The 15,647-nt window shown below is 45.1% G+C and overlaps 1 protein-coding gene and 1 long non-coding RNA gene across 2 annotated transcripts in view; both read right to left on the bottom strand.

Annotated features, from left to right (window-relative positions):
- Nucleotides 1-15,647, bottom strand: part of LOC148085221 (uncharacterized) — a 337,696-nt gene that overhangs the window by 226,945 nt on the left and 95,104 nt on the right. The gene's annotated exons all lie outside the window — the stretch shown is intronic.
- LOC148085222 (uncharacterized) lies at nt 6,731-8,491 on the bottom strand. Its single transcript, XR_015709467.1, has 6 exons — nt 8,403-8,491; nt 8,182-8,334; nt 8,061-8,089; nt 7,836-7,886; nt 7,146-7,769; nt 6,731-7,065 (listed from the first exon to the last, which is right to left on the bottom strand). It is a non-coding gene; the product is annotated as an uncharacterized LOC148085222 (long non-coding RNA).

The following is a 15,647-nucleotide window of genomic DNA, read 5'->3' as shown; positions in this document are numbered from 1 at the left end:
TGGATTCTGTCCACACGAATGAGGGGCAGACTCCAACCACATGTGTTTTGTTAACAGACGAGCAGAGGTCCGCGAGACCTGCTGAGTCAGCTGTGTTTACTTCCGCATCGACCAGCGCTCGTGCCCGACAGAGCTTGACAGCTGAGGTGGGTGGAACTAGTCCGGACATGTCTGTGTTGACCGGAGGTTTGTTCCTTCCCCCGCAGCGCTGTCAATAAGCACTGGCACCGTGGAGGACATCACGTTTGGCGGCGGAAAAGAGGAAACGCCATGGAACTGACGCAACATGGTGCTTTTACGCGCGAGTTTTCTCGCCGTTCTGAGACCAGGCGAGGGCGAGGAGCTTCCGCCCCTTCTGGTCGATCAACTGGAGAGGTGCGTGGCGGTCGGATCTCACGAGTGATGAGCAGGTCGGGACCGCCAGCGGAGCTTGAGAATGTACTGGACGCGGTGAGTGATGCGGTGCCGACGTGCGCGCGACCAATTCTGAACTCACATCAGCTCTGGTTTAATTCTCCAGCACATTCCTCCACATCGCGGGTTTTGTCAGCTCTGGTGAGTTCTCTAAGAAGTGCTCAGGGAGTTGGGAAGACTTCCGGGGGGGAAAGGGAACACGCACGACGCGCATCTGAGGTTTTTCACGCGTACTTGCGCGTTTCTCCCACAGAGCCGGATTTTATGTATGAGAGTGGGGGTTCTAGTGAATCAAACTCGAGTACATGCTCTGTTGATTCAAGAGATAGAGACGCGGCTTGTGTGATGCCCTTTCGTCTACGGCCCGCTCTTGGACGTTCGCGGGGGCGGGCCGGAGGACAACCCAAAGTTCCCCAGGGCTGCGGTTCTGACAGAACATTATTCGGCTTCGAGTCGCCTGGTGTTACTTCAGCCCACTTGGCTGGGGGGAGTAGTCAGGCGGGGCTATGCGCTACAATTTGCCCGTCAACCCCCGCGTTTTTCAGGGATTCTCTGGACTCGTGTGGCGGGGCAGGAGAAATTATCCTGTCTGAGAAACGAGGTGTCTACTCTGCTGCGGAAGGAGGTCGTAGAACTGGTTCCTGCAGCCGAGATGATGACAGGGTTTTACTCCCGGTACTTCCTCGTGCCGAAGAAGACCGGGGGTTGGAGGCCCATTCTGGACCTCAGCTATTTGAACAAGTTCATAGCTACCCGCCCGTTTCGCATGTTGACGGTCAAGAAACTGCTTTCAGGTGTAAGTCTAGGAGATTGGATGACATCTATCGACCTGACCGACGCGTACTTTCACATACCGATAGTCAAGAGACATCGAAAGTACTTGCGTTTCGCCCTCGAGGATCGTGTGTTTCAATACACTCGACTTCCGTTCGGCTACTCTCTGGCACCCAGGACCTTCACCAAGTGTGTGGAAGCGGCACTGGAGCCATTGAGAGTGAGTGGGGTAAGGATCTTGACCTATCTGGACGACTGGTTGATCCTTGACAGGTCAGAGGCAGAAAGTTACGCTCACACACAGAAGGTGATGAGCCATATTGCCACCCTGGGGTTCACGGTGAACCTCAGCAAGAGCGCTCTGACTCCAGTTCAACAGTTAGTTTACCTGGGGGTACTGTTGAACTCGGAGGAGGGATACGTGCGCCTCCCGGTCGTGCGTATCCAGCCCATTCTCCGACTGACAACACAGTTGCTGGAAGCTCGGTGTCATGTGACAACAGCAGGCACTGTTATGTCCCTCCTGGGGCTCATGGCAGCAGCTCACACGGTAGTTCGGCTGGGCTTGCTGCATATGAGGGAGCTTCAGAGATGGTTTGGTCGTCTCAAGCTAGACCTCAAGCGGGAACGAGCTCGGAAAGTGCGCCTTCCCGCTCGGGTTTTGCAGGACATCCAGTTTTGGAACTCTCTAGCCAACCTCAGACGGAGAGTTCCATTGGGTTGCGTCCTTCATTACACTCAGGTGTTCACAGACGCTTCTCTGACAGGTTGGGGAGGCACCTCGGGTCAGGCCTATGCCAGTGGGGTCTGGAGCAGACCGGTGCTCAGACACATAAACTGGCTAGAGCTGAAAGCGATTTACAATGTCCTGCTTCACCTCTCTCCCCAACTGTCACGGTCCAACGTCCTAGTGCTATCCGACAGCTCCACCGCCGTGGCGTACGTAAATCGCCCAGCCCTTCTGAGTGTGGCAAAGAAGATTTTTCGCTCAGAGTTCAGCATGTACCGGGCGAGCTGAACGCAGTAGCGGACAGACTGTCGAGGGGGGCCGTCCAGGACGAATGGGGTCTGTCCGATGCAGTGGCGAGCGAGATCTGGTCTCGGTTCGGTCACCCGGTTGCAGACCTCTTCGCCAGCAAGGAGAACTTCAAATGTCCTCTTTGGTTCTCCCTCAGGGCACATTGACACGCGCGCGCATATTGACACACGCACACGCATTGACACGCACGGGCGCATTGACGCACATTGACACGCACGCGCGCATTGACGCACATTGACACGCGCGCAAGCATTGACGCACATTGACACACGCGCGCGCATTGACACACATTGACACGCACGCGCGCATTGACGCACATTGACACGCGCAAGCATTGACGCACATTGACACACGCGCGCACATTGACACACGCGCACGCATTGACGCACATTGACACACACACGCACTAACTCTCGCCTTAAGAAGTGACACTTGTCAGGGTGCAGCTTCAAACCCGCAGCAGCCACTCTGCTCAGCACTAGTCGTAGGGAGTGTGTGTGCGTGCGCGTTTGTTTTATGTGTGCATGCGCGCATTTGTTTTATGTGTGCATGCGCGCATTTGTTTTATGTGTGCATGCGCGCATTTGTTTTATGTGTGCGTGCGCGCATTTGTTTCATGTGACATGCACACATAAAACACACGCACGCACGCACACATAAAACAAACGCGGACGCACACAAAACACACGCATGCACACACAGACATGCACTGACACACGCACACACACGGTGACATGCACACATAAAACACACACACGCACGCACACGCAGACACACACTGACACATGCGCACACACACCAATGACATGCACACAAACGCATAACTACACATCACAAACAAACCTATAAAATCCGCGTTTGTTTTATGTGTGCGTGCGTGCGTGTGTTTTATGTTTGCATGTCACGCATGTTTGCATTGACACGCGCAAGCATTGACGCACATTGACACACGCGCGCGCATTGACGCACATTGACACTCGCAAGCATTGAGGCACGCACACGCATTGACACGCACGGGCGCATTGACGCACATTGAAACGCACGCGCGCATTGACGCACATTGACACGCGCGCAAGCATTGACGCACATTGACACGCGCGCGCATATTGAAACACGCACACGCATTGACACGCACGGGCGCATTGACGCACATTGACACGCACGCGCGCATTGACGCACATTGACACGCGCGCAAGCATTGACGCACATTGACACACGCGCGCATACACACACAAAACAAATGGGCACGCGCACAAATAAAACAAACGCGCACGCACACACGGTGACATGCACACATAAAACACACACGCACGCACACGCACGCACACACTGACACATGCGCACACACATCGTGTGTGACATGCACACAAACGCATAACCACACACGCATTGACGCACATTGACACGCGCGCACGCATTGACGCACATTGACACGCACGCGCGCATTGACGCACATAGACACACACGCACGCATTGACGCACATTGACATGCACGCGCGCATTGACGCACATTGACACGCGCAAGCATTGACGCACATTGACACACGCGCGCGCATTGACGCACATTGACACTCGCAAGCATTGACGCACGCACACGCATTGACACGCACGGGCGCATTGACGCACATTGAAACGCACGCGCGCATTGACGCACATTGACACGCGCGCAAGCATTGACGCACATTGACACGCGCGCGCATATTGAAACACGCACACGCATTGACGCACATTGACACGCACGCGCGCATTGACGCACATTGACACGCGCGCAAGCATTGACGCACATTGACACACGCGCGCGCATTGACACACATTGACACGCACGCGCGCATTGACGCACATTGACACGCGCAAGCATTGACGCACATTGACACACGCGCGCGCGCATTGACGCACATTGACACGCGCGCAAGCATTGACGCACATTGACACACGCGCGCGCATTGACACACATTGACACGCACGCGCGCATTGACGCACATTGACACGCGCACGCATTGACGCACATTGACACACACGCACTAACTCTCGCCTTAAGAAGCGACACTTGTCAGGGTGCAGCTTCAAACCCGCAGCAGCCACTCTGCTCAGCACTAGTCGTAGGGAGTGTGTGTGCGTGCGCGTTTGTTTTATGTGTGCGCGCGTGTGTTGTGTGCGTGTGCATTTGTTTTATCGGTGCGCGCGCATTTGTTTTGTGTGCTCTTGTGCATTTGTTTTGTGTGTGCGTGCGCGCATTTGTTTTATGTGTGCGTGCGCGCATTTGTTTTATGTGACATGCGTGCATTTGTTTTATGTGTGCATGCGCGCATTTGTTTTATGTGTGTATGCGCGCATTTGTTTTGTGTGCGTGCGCGCATTTGTTTTATGTGTGCGTGCGCGCATTTGTTTTATGTGTGCGTGCGCGCATTTGTTTAAATGTGTGCGTGCGCGCATTTGTTTTATGTGTGCATGCGCGCATTTGTTTTATGTGTGCATGCGCGCATTTGTTTTATGTGTGCGTGCGCGCATTTGTTTCATGTGACATGCACACATAAAACACACGCACGCACTCACACATAAAACAAACGCGGACGCACACAAAACACACGCATGCACACACAGACATGCACTGACACACGCACACACACGGTGACATGCACACATAAAACACACACACGCACGCACACGCAGACACACACTGACACATGCGTACACACACCAATGACATGCACACAAACGCATAACTACACATCACAAACAAACCTATAAAATCCGCGTTTGTTTTATGTGTGCGTGCGTGCGTGTGTTTTATGTTTGCATGTCACCGTGTGTGTGTGCGTTTGTCAGTGCATGTCTGTGTATGCATGCGTGTGTTTTATGTGTGCGTGCGCGTTTGTTTTATGTGGGTGTGCGCATTTGTTTAATGTGTGCGTGCGTGTGTTTTGTGAGTGTGCATTTGTTTTATCTGTGCGCGCGCATTTGTTTTGTGTGCTCTTGCGCATTTGTTTTGTGTGCGTGCGTGCGCATTTCTTTAATGTGTGCGTGCGCGCATTTGTTTTATGTGTGCGTGCGCGCATTTTTTTTATGTGACATGCGCGCATTTGTTTTATGTGTGCGTGCGCCGTGCATGTCTGTGTATTCATCCGTGTGTTTTGTGTGCGCGCGCGCATTTGTTTTATGTGTACGCGCGCGCATTTGTTTTATTCATTTTATAGGTTTGTTTGTGATGTGTAGTTATGCGTTTGTGTGCATGTCACCGTGTGTGTGTGTGCGTGTTTCACTGACACACGCACACACACGGTGACATGCACACATAAAACACACACACGCACGCACACACACACTGACACATGCGCACACACACCAGTGGCATGCACACAAACGCATAACTACACATCACAAACAAACCTATAAAATAAATACGCACGCGCACACATAAAACAAATGTGCGCGCGCACACATAAAACAAACGCGCGCACGCACACACAAAACAAATGGGCACGCGCACAAATAAAACAAACGCGCACGCACACACGGTGACATGCACACATAAAACACACACGCACGCACACGCACGCACACACTGACACATGCGCACACACACCGTGTGTGACATGCACACAAACGCATAACCACACACGCATTGACGCACATTGACACGCGCGCACGCATTGACGCACATTGACACGCACGCGCGCATTGACGCACATAGACACACACGCACGCATTGACGCACATTGACATGCACGCGCGCATTGACGCACATTGAGACGCGCGCAAGCATCGATGCACATTGACACACGCGCGCGCATTGACGCACATTGACACTCGCCTTAAGAAGTGACACTTGTCAGTGTGCAGCTTCAAACCCGCAGCAGCCACTCTGCTCAGCACTAGTCGTAGGGAGTGTGTGTGCGTGCGCGTTTGTTTTATGTGTGCGTGCGTGTGTTGTGTGCGTGTGCATTTGTTTTATCGGTGCGCGCGCATTTGTTTTGTGTGCTCTTGTGCATTTGTTTTGTGTGTGCGTGCGCGCATTTGTTTTATGTGTGCGTGCGCGCATTTCCCACGATGCCCCATGAATTAGAAGGTCATCTAAATACACAAGGCACTGTTGACGTGGGACACCAGCTAGCATGCCATCCATTAGTCTCTCAAAGGTGGCTGACACGCGCGCGCGCATTGACACACGCACACGCATTGACGCACATTGACACACACACGTATTGACGCACATTGACAAACGCGCACGCATTGTGTTTTTTACTGTTTTCTTACCACTGTAATGTATATGTTGGCATTAAAAAATAAAATTTCATGCTTAAGATGGGAAATGTGTTTTTATTATTTTTTGGTCCTCCAATGCCCGTTTTCGCTAATTTGCGACATACCCAATTTTACAATAATTTTATGTTCTACAGTAAAAAATTGAATCTTCACTTTATTTAGTCTCTGCTTGAAAGCAAAAACACACATAATTATTTTTTTTGAACAATTGCAAATAAATTGAGGCGTCAAGGGGTTAATTTAAGTATGGCGTATACGTATAGTGTATAATAATTTTTAATCTAACACCACACTTTTGTTTTTGCCAAACCTTGTTTCGCATCAGCTGCCACGACATACTTTGGATGTGATCTTACGGCAACGATAACAGATGAGTTTGTTAGCGTTGTATGAAAAGGCCCATTGGAGTTGTAGTACTGAACACACACTGAATACTGAATACATTTTTCTGTTATTCAACATGTTTTAAAGATACACACATCCATGCAACATGCAACCATGACAGCTGTATCAGCACAATACGGACAATGGACGTGAGGTTCTGGTCTGCAGCCCACATCTGTGTATCGGATAGTCTGTCAAACATAAAAATGTAAACGGTTAGACTTTTATGATGCAATATACGAGGAACTAACTAAAGATATACTGTTCACACCTCCATGATGATTGCCTTTCTCAAGTGGCTTTGTATGTGCTGTTGGGTTTTGTCCATCTGTGCTGGTCTGAATTTGGTGACCTCACATAAAGGGCAGTGAAAGAACAAGCAACACTGACGGCTGTGGAGTGAAGTACATCCTCAAACCTGGCTGATGTTTAACTGATCAGCCATTTATGAGATTAATGAAAGCTTTGACAGAAACTGTTTTCTATATCACAGACTAAGCTACACACACAGGCAAATGAAAACAGCCAGAAATATGTTATGTTCACTGAACAGATCATTTATGAACACATTTTTCATGTTGTATAAAACTGAAACATTCTATTGAATGACTGAACAATCTACTTTAATATCCTCGTGTCCAATTAGTTCATATTCAACGTCTGCTATCTCTGGTCTGTTTATCTGGATTCTTGTCACGGGGGCAGCAGCTTCAGCAGAGAGGTCCATACTTTCTTCTCCCCAGTTACATCGTCCAGCTCTTCCGGAGGACCCCCCTGTGTTTCCAGCCCAGTGGAGGAACATGGTTCTTCAGTGTGTTCTGGGTCTTCCCCGGGTTCTACCATTAGTGGAACATGTTCGACTTCATCGGACTTATTCTCAGATGAATAAATTGATCTAAGACAAGAAAAAAATAAGTCAGTTTAGATTTAAAAAAAAGCTCAAACTAATTGAAATTCTCACGGATGCTCCGTTGAATCCATACATTCATTCATTCATTTCCACTGCCACCTCCTAATAAGAAATAATGATAGTTTCTCTGATGCACAAATACTGCAGTGCTGAAGATATTAAACCAAAATTGACATTAATTTTAATTGTACAAGTGATGACATTTGCAAAATTAATCAACATTACATTTAAACATTAAATCACTTTGATAAATGACTAAAAAACGTTCTTACATACCTTCCTTCTTCTCTTGAACTCTTTTCGATCTGTTAAGGAGAAAAATAATTCAAGGAAATGACTCCAGATAAACACAAATCAATATAATAATGTGATTTTTATGAATGCATTTGTTTTTTACCTCTTTTTCTTTTTTTAATACCAATAAACTACAGAACATGTGATCAGTAGAACGATCACAGCAACAATAATTCCAGCCACTTCTCCTGGTGTCAAACCTTCTCGACATACAGAGTCAGAAGAAATAGTTCCTTCTCGTAGATATGTTGAACATCTACAAAGACAAGTGGAGACAGTTTAGAAGAAAACATCTGGAGCAAACATTTGTGAAGCTTCACTCACTGTTTGTGATCCTGACATGACGTGAACGTTCCATTTGAAAATGTTCCTTCACTGCAGGTTCCACACTCAGTGTCTGTGGAGGACGTTCCTGTGAAGAACATTGTGTGTGTCTTATAGTTTCTGCACTCTTGCATTTCACATGTTGGATGTGAAACTCGCCTGCTCTGATGATGAACTGTCCTGGTTCACATGTGGAGTGTTGCTGTGCTGCCACACATGTGTCCACTGAGCCGTCCACACAGAAAAAACCCTCCAGAGGTTCACACTTGGTGTTTGCTGTGAAGGTACAGGATCTGATCTCTCTCAGTCCTGTTAGTCAATAACAAATTCTACATCACATCTACATACTGACCAAGTCATCATTCTAGTGAAGAACAAACTTTACCTTCAGTACAGACGAGACACTTGAAACCATGTTTCTCTCGGTTCAATTTGTCCATGTAAGTTCCATCATCACAGACAGTGCAGGACGGAGATGGAAATTTTGTGCAATGAACATTGACTCTGAATCCTGTGAGAGAAATAAATAAATGACAAATTTGAGTGACGTTTTACATCAAGACTCCTGACAGTTACTCTTATAAGAAAAAAGGTCAACATTTAAAATAGGCAGAATACATTTGATAGAATCAACATACAAGTGTCATGCTTATATTGTTTTGTTTTATTTTGAAGGTGGTTTTCCGTTTTCATGTGTCCTGCGTTTTGAGTGACAGACGCTGGCAGGTGCGCGGCTGGGGATGATGGAGTGGCGGGTTCTTCCCATTGATAAGGAGCGTCTCTACCCGGAAGAACTCGCCAGAGTATTGCGTTTCCAGACCAGGTTGGCTGTCCTTTCGATCTCGCTCCTCGCCTTTGAATCAGAACTGGATAATCCTTTGGATACTCCTGACGTTGTCAGCACTTTTATTTACTCAAGTGAGTCCTTTTGTCTTTTTGTTTTAGTTGCTGTTGGGACCCCGAACTCCAGAAGTGCCCTGCCTTCGCCCCGAGTGCCTGTTTTGTTTTTTTGTTCCTATTACGGACCGCTCTGGATCTATATAAGACTTTTTTTTCTGAATTTTTCCTCCGTGGATTATTTAGAAGATAGCTGGGAAGGGCGACAGGTCTTGATACCTTCACTTAAACTTAGCGTTACATTTACCGATGTTAATAAAATGAAAAGAGACTTTAATAAACCACAACATGTACCTCTGCTCCTTCCAGCTGGACACTCAACATCCTTATCCTTCAACAGTGGACACTGTGACGTCACTCCTTCAGCATCCTTATCCTTGAGAGAAAAGATCATTTTATATCAGATGATTTTTGAGAATCTATCAGTGATAGTTTCGTAGATTCTTCCGCGTCTGACCGTTATAAACCTCCTTGTAGGTGGACAACGCATGCGCAAATGCGTCGTTGATTTCCAACCTCGTGTACTGTACTGACACTAATAGAATGTTTTTCCATCATATTTGTCCATCATGATGAGTGCCATGGATCATACATGAACACACATGTTTAATGATAAATATTTGTTACCAGAGAACAATTGTTTCAACTGTAATGAAGCATACATGTTTGATATTTACCAATTAGTGTTAAATATTAGCTATATTGATGTTTGAGACAAAATGGGGACCCTTGAAATAAAAAGAAAGACCCACACTGTTAAGTCTTTCTGTAGGTTTGTTTATTGGACATAATAAATAGTTTTAGCAACACTAGAGGGCAGCAGAGAGTACAAGTTGCTTTGCGTGCAGGTGGAGAGACAGGAAGAGCTAATGAGATCACCTGTGCCTGTGAAGCTTCTGTCTACAGAGCATGACTACAGCCAAGGTAATGTTAAACTCTTCTGTTAAATTGTTCTCATTTGGAGAGAATATCTAAGGATTATGGACATAAACTTGCAGTGTGACTGCAGTTCACACTTTTAATGATGTCGTCATTAAGTAGAAAAATGATTAATGACATACATGACCTTAATAATTAAGTCAGATCTACTGTATGTCCATGTGTTGTAAATCTAAAACGTACCGAGAAAGTAGAATTCTAGTGTTTCTGATCCCATCATGCAGGGAATAGCAGGTTTGATATAAATGTACATGAATTGATTCATTAAAGATATTATTACATTTGTCTCTTTTAACATTAAGACTTCATCACAAAGTATCATTTCTGGAGATGATTTGACTTCAATGTTGACAACAGTTTATACTGAGTGGATCTAGTATAACACTGACAGACCCGGCTGCAGAAAAACATTTAAGGGGGGGCATTACATTTTTTTCAGGGGGGCAAACTTTTCAACCTAAAAACGTATTGGCTTCAGGCTGAACAATGGCTCTGGGACGACTCGCACAGTACAGAGAAATAATTCTCCCATTACTAAAAAGTGACGGTTGATCCCAAAATCTAAAAAAACAACTAACAACCAACAACAAAGTTTAGTGCTGTGTCCATGTATTAAACTAAAGCACCACAGCTTCACTTCTACTAAAACATAAGCACTGAAGTCAACCTGAACACTGGATTGAACATCAAATAAGTTTTCATCTCATTGAACAAAATCATGGTAGGTGTGATGTGTGATCTGTTTGATACTTGATGAAGCCCAGTTGCTGCACATTGGCGCACGCATTGACGCACATTCTTCTTCTGAGAGTTGTAACACAGCGTCTCTTAACTGTTGAGCATGGTCCCGTCGTCTCGCACCAACGTCCATCTCCTCACTTTCGCTCTTCACTTTCCCGTACATACCGGCGACGTTCGTTCGCAAAGTTCGTTGCTAATAACCGTTAGCTTCGCCTCAGGAGCAGGTCCGAAAAAGTCGCTTCTGACACCAATGTAACGTTTGGTCCTCCACACATGACCAGACGGTTGTCTTGCACAGATATTGTTTCTTTGTTCGCTGTACTCACAGAGAGGTTATTGTTTCGGCCACAACCAACGCCGCTCGTTCTTCACACCACAAGTTGAACGCAAACTCTCTCTAACAACAACTGCGCATGCGCACAGACTCACCTTCTTAAAGTGCCCGCAACATTAATGAACAGAACAAACAGGATCGTTACAATATATATACAGTATATACACACACACACACACACGTCTATACACATACACACATATACACATACATATACACACACACGTCTATACACATACACACATATACATATACACACACACGTCTATACACATACACACATATATATACACACACGTCTATACACATACACACATATACACACATATATATACACACACGTCTATACACATACACACATATACACACATATATATACACACACGTCTATACAGATATACACACACACACGTCTATACACATACACACATATATAAACACACACACGTATATATATATACACACACACACACACGTCTATACACATACACACATATACACACACACATCTATACACATACACACATATATATACACACACGTCTATACACATACACACACATATATACACACACACGTCTATACACATACACACATATATACACACACGTCTATACACATACACACACATATATACACACACGTCTATACACATACACACATATATGTACACACATATAAACACACGTCTATACGCATTGACACACCCGCACGCATTGACGCACATTGACACACACACGTATTGACGCACATTGACACACACGTATTGACGCACATTGACACGCGCGCACGCATTGACGCACATTGACACGCACGGGCGCATTGACGCACATTGACACGCGCGCACGCATTGACGCACATTGACACGCACGGGTCACCCAGTATTATACAGAGCACCCCCCGACGTCGGATTAAAACGACCCGGGTTACATTTGACGCGTCGCCCATCTCTTCGTTGCCTTGGTAACGTGACGTGTCGCTGTTTCATTTGGCTACCGTAATTCTACAACTATGAAGCTCATTTGAAATGTTTAATGTCAACAGTGTGATTCTAATCCTGATTGTGCTTAACGACCTCAAACCACTTTAAGGAGGTACAGAGTCAATATAAATCGGTAAAAATGCTTAATTTTAATTTTTTGGAGCTTGGATTGTTTACGCATCGCGGAAGTCAAGAAGCTCTCGCGGATTAAAACATGCTTAAAAGGTCCTGTAAAAGTGACTATATTGTATATTTTTAGGTGTTTCAACTCCATAATGTTGACATTGTTTTATGAATGAGTAAAATAAAGTCTGTGCTATTTTGCTTGATCCTCTTTATAATCCGGTGCGCTTTTCTATGAAAATAGAAGCTTTCATTGAGATTGCGTTTATGGACATATGTTTTCTTTTTATTTAGCTGCGATTATGAGCGTCTACGTGACGTTTGTCAACATTAATCGCGATTCTGCAGGGGTGACGTCACACATGCTAATCAACTGATCCTGCAGCGGTGACGTCACACCACAGGAATACAATGAGATATTGTGCTTGTTTGTTTAAAAGCGCCATGAATACAATAGTAGATGCGTGCTTGTATAAAGACCGAGTTAAGTTTAGTTTAAATTTAGCGTCAGCTAAAAAGTTTTCAAATTGCCGCATACGCAACTTCCGGATGATGACGTCACACTTGTTGACAAAGATCGATCGCATTTTATCCTCACGTTTGTGCATAACTTGACGGAATCAGGTGCGCGTCACTCGTCTATTGAGGTAAGATATCATTATTGCTTTAAGACTCAGAAATAATGTTTCATTGCGTGTAATGTAACTTTCTGTGGTGCGTTAACACGAGAGCTAGTTCGCTAAAACTTAGCTTTTTAAATTATAATGTAACTCACACACGTATTTTGTTTGTTATTTTGAAGGACGAAAATATATTTATATTCCAATAAAAAGTTTGCTATATTGGTGGGTCATGGTAGGCGATTTATTTTATTAATATTCAAGATTCTTAGCTACGGCACCTTCAACACATTCAACGCTTGTTAACCATACAACAGCACGAACGTTTAATCGGCGTGTTAAATAACAGATGCGGTGAACTCTGAGCCGCTGAAGCATCTGAACACCACGCGATAACAAAATATAAAGTGCAACTTACTTTCAAAACAAAGTGAAACAGTACAATATAAAATACTATCGAAAATATACACTTGAATAAAGTTATAAAACAATGCTTCAAGTTTCACACAAAAACTTAAATAGCTGCTTCGACACAACATTCATTTACACACAGCAATATAAACAATAATATAAACGTATTGTTTAGGCTCACCTAGGAGTGATAAGCGAGTGTATTCAGTAAAATTGCAGGAGCGTTGGCACACACGTGTCTCAGTCTCTGAGCCGCTGAAGCATCGGAACACCACGCGTCTCATCCGTGGAACGCAGGTAAAAAACAATGGCCGTCTTAAAGCGACAGTGTCTTAATGCGATACATGCATTGAAAAGTAATAAAACATAAAACACGAAAATAACAACTGGGTTTAATTATATACTTCCAGTGAAAATAATTGAAACATAAAACAACAAATAAACGGCTGGGTTACATTACTTTGAGCGAGCACCATAAACCGAATATACACAATAATCCATAGTGGTATTGGTTACAAGTGTCTACACGTGGTGTTCACTGCGCAGGTTAACTGTACCGCATTACAAGTAATAGAATGTAACTTAATGTTGGTGAACCACATAGCAATTCATCTACATTAGAAGTCTAAAAAGCGAATGGTAGTACAGTCACGGTGAATACAATTGTAAAAATCGTTTAATTCATTTAAATATAAGTCAGCAGATGGAGAGACTTACCACAGTCTTTACTAATGGAAACATGGCGGTGGTCCATGAGGTCCAATTACTCTAGAAACTTCTGGATCATTTGAAATGGGCGGAGCATATTAAGATATTAACACTGAATATTGTTAAATTGACCCTTGACTGTGTTCATTCACTTTTTACACTGAATAAATAACACCTGGGTTTTAACTCTGGATATTGACAACAGCACTGCAGGGTTCGGAGCCACGTTTTACACCTGTTGTTGTTGTGTTACATCTGGAAGAGTTAAACCAGTCTATGAAATAGTTAAAATACATTAACACTTCCTTTTTGACACTTGGAAATTTACTGTGCACGAACGCACACATTAAACAAATGCGCACATGCACTGACACACGCACACACACACGGTGACATGCACACATAAAACACACACACGCACGCACACGCAGACACACACTGACACATGCGCACACACACCAGTGACATGCACACAAACGCATAACTACACATCACAAACAAACCTATAAAATCCGCGTTTGTTTTATGTGTTCGTGCGTGCGTGTGTTTTATGTTTGCGCATTTGTTTTATGTGTGCTCGTGCGCATTTGTTTTACGTGTGCATGCGCGCATTTGTTTTATGTGTGCATGCGCGCATTTGTTTTATGTGTGCGTGCGCGCATTTGTTTCATGTGACATGCACACATAAAACACACGCACGCACACATAAAACAAACGTGGACGCACACAAAACACACGCATGCACACACAGACATGCACTGACACACGCACACACACGGTGACATGCACACATAAAACACACACACGCACGCACACGCAGACACACACTGACACATGCGCACACACACCAATGACATGCACACAAACGCATAACTACAGATCACAAACAAACCTATAAAATCCGCGTTTGTTTTATGTGTGCGTGCGTGCGTGTGTTTTATGTTTGCATGTCACCGTGTGTGTGTGCGTTTGTCAGTGCATGTCTGTGTATGCATGCGTGTGTGTTATGTGTGCGTGCGCGTTTGTTTAATGTGGGTGTGCGCATTTGTTTAATGTGTGCGTGCGTGTGTTGTGTGCGTGTGCATTTGTTTTGTGTGCTCTTGCGCATTTGTTTTGTGTGCTCTTGCGCATTTGTTTTGTGTGCGCGTGCGCATTTCTTTAATGTGTGCGTGCGCGCATTTGTTTTATGTGACATGCGCGCATTTGTTTTATGTGTGCATGCGCGCATTTGTTTTATGTGTGCATGCGCGCATTTGTTTTATGTGTGCGTGCGCGCATTTGTTTAATGTGTGCATGTGTGCATTTGTTTTATGTGTGCGTGCGCGCATTTGTTTTATGTGTGCGTGCGCGCATTTGTTTTATGTGTGCATGCGCGCATTTGTTTTATGTGTGCATGCGCGCATTTGTTTTATGTGACATGCGCGCATTTGTTTTATGTGTGCATGCGCGCATTTGTTTTATGTGTGCATGCGCGCATTTGTTTTATGTGT

This window comes from Callionymus lyra, chromosome 2 (assembly GCF_982586985.1).
Source record: "Callionymus lyra chromosome 2, fCalLyr1.hap1.1, whole genome shotgun sequence".
Classification (NCBI taxonomy): domain Eukaryota; kingdom Metazoa; phylum Chordata; class Actinopteri; order Syngnathiformes; family Callionymidae; genus Callionymus; species Callionymus lyra.
This window is presented reverse-complemented; position numbering and strand designations above follow the sequence as displayed.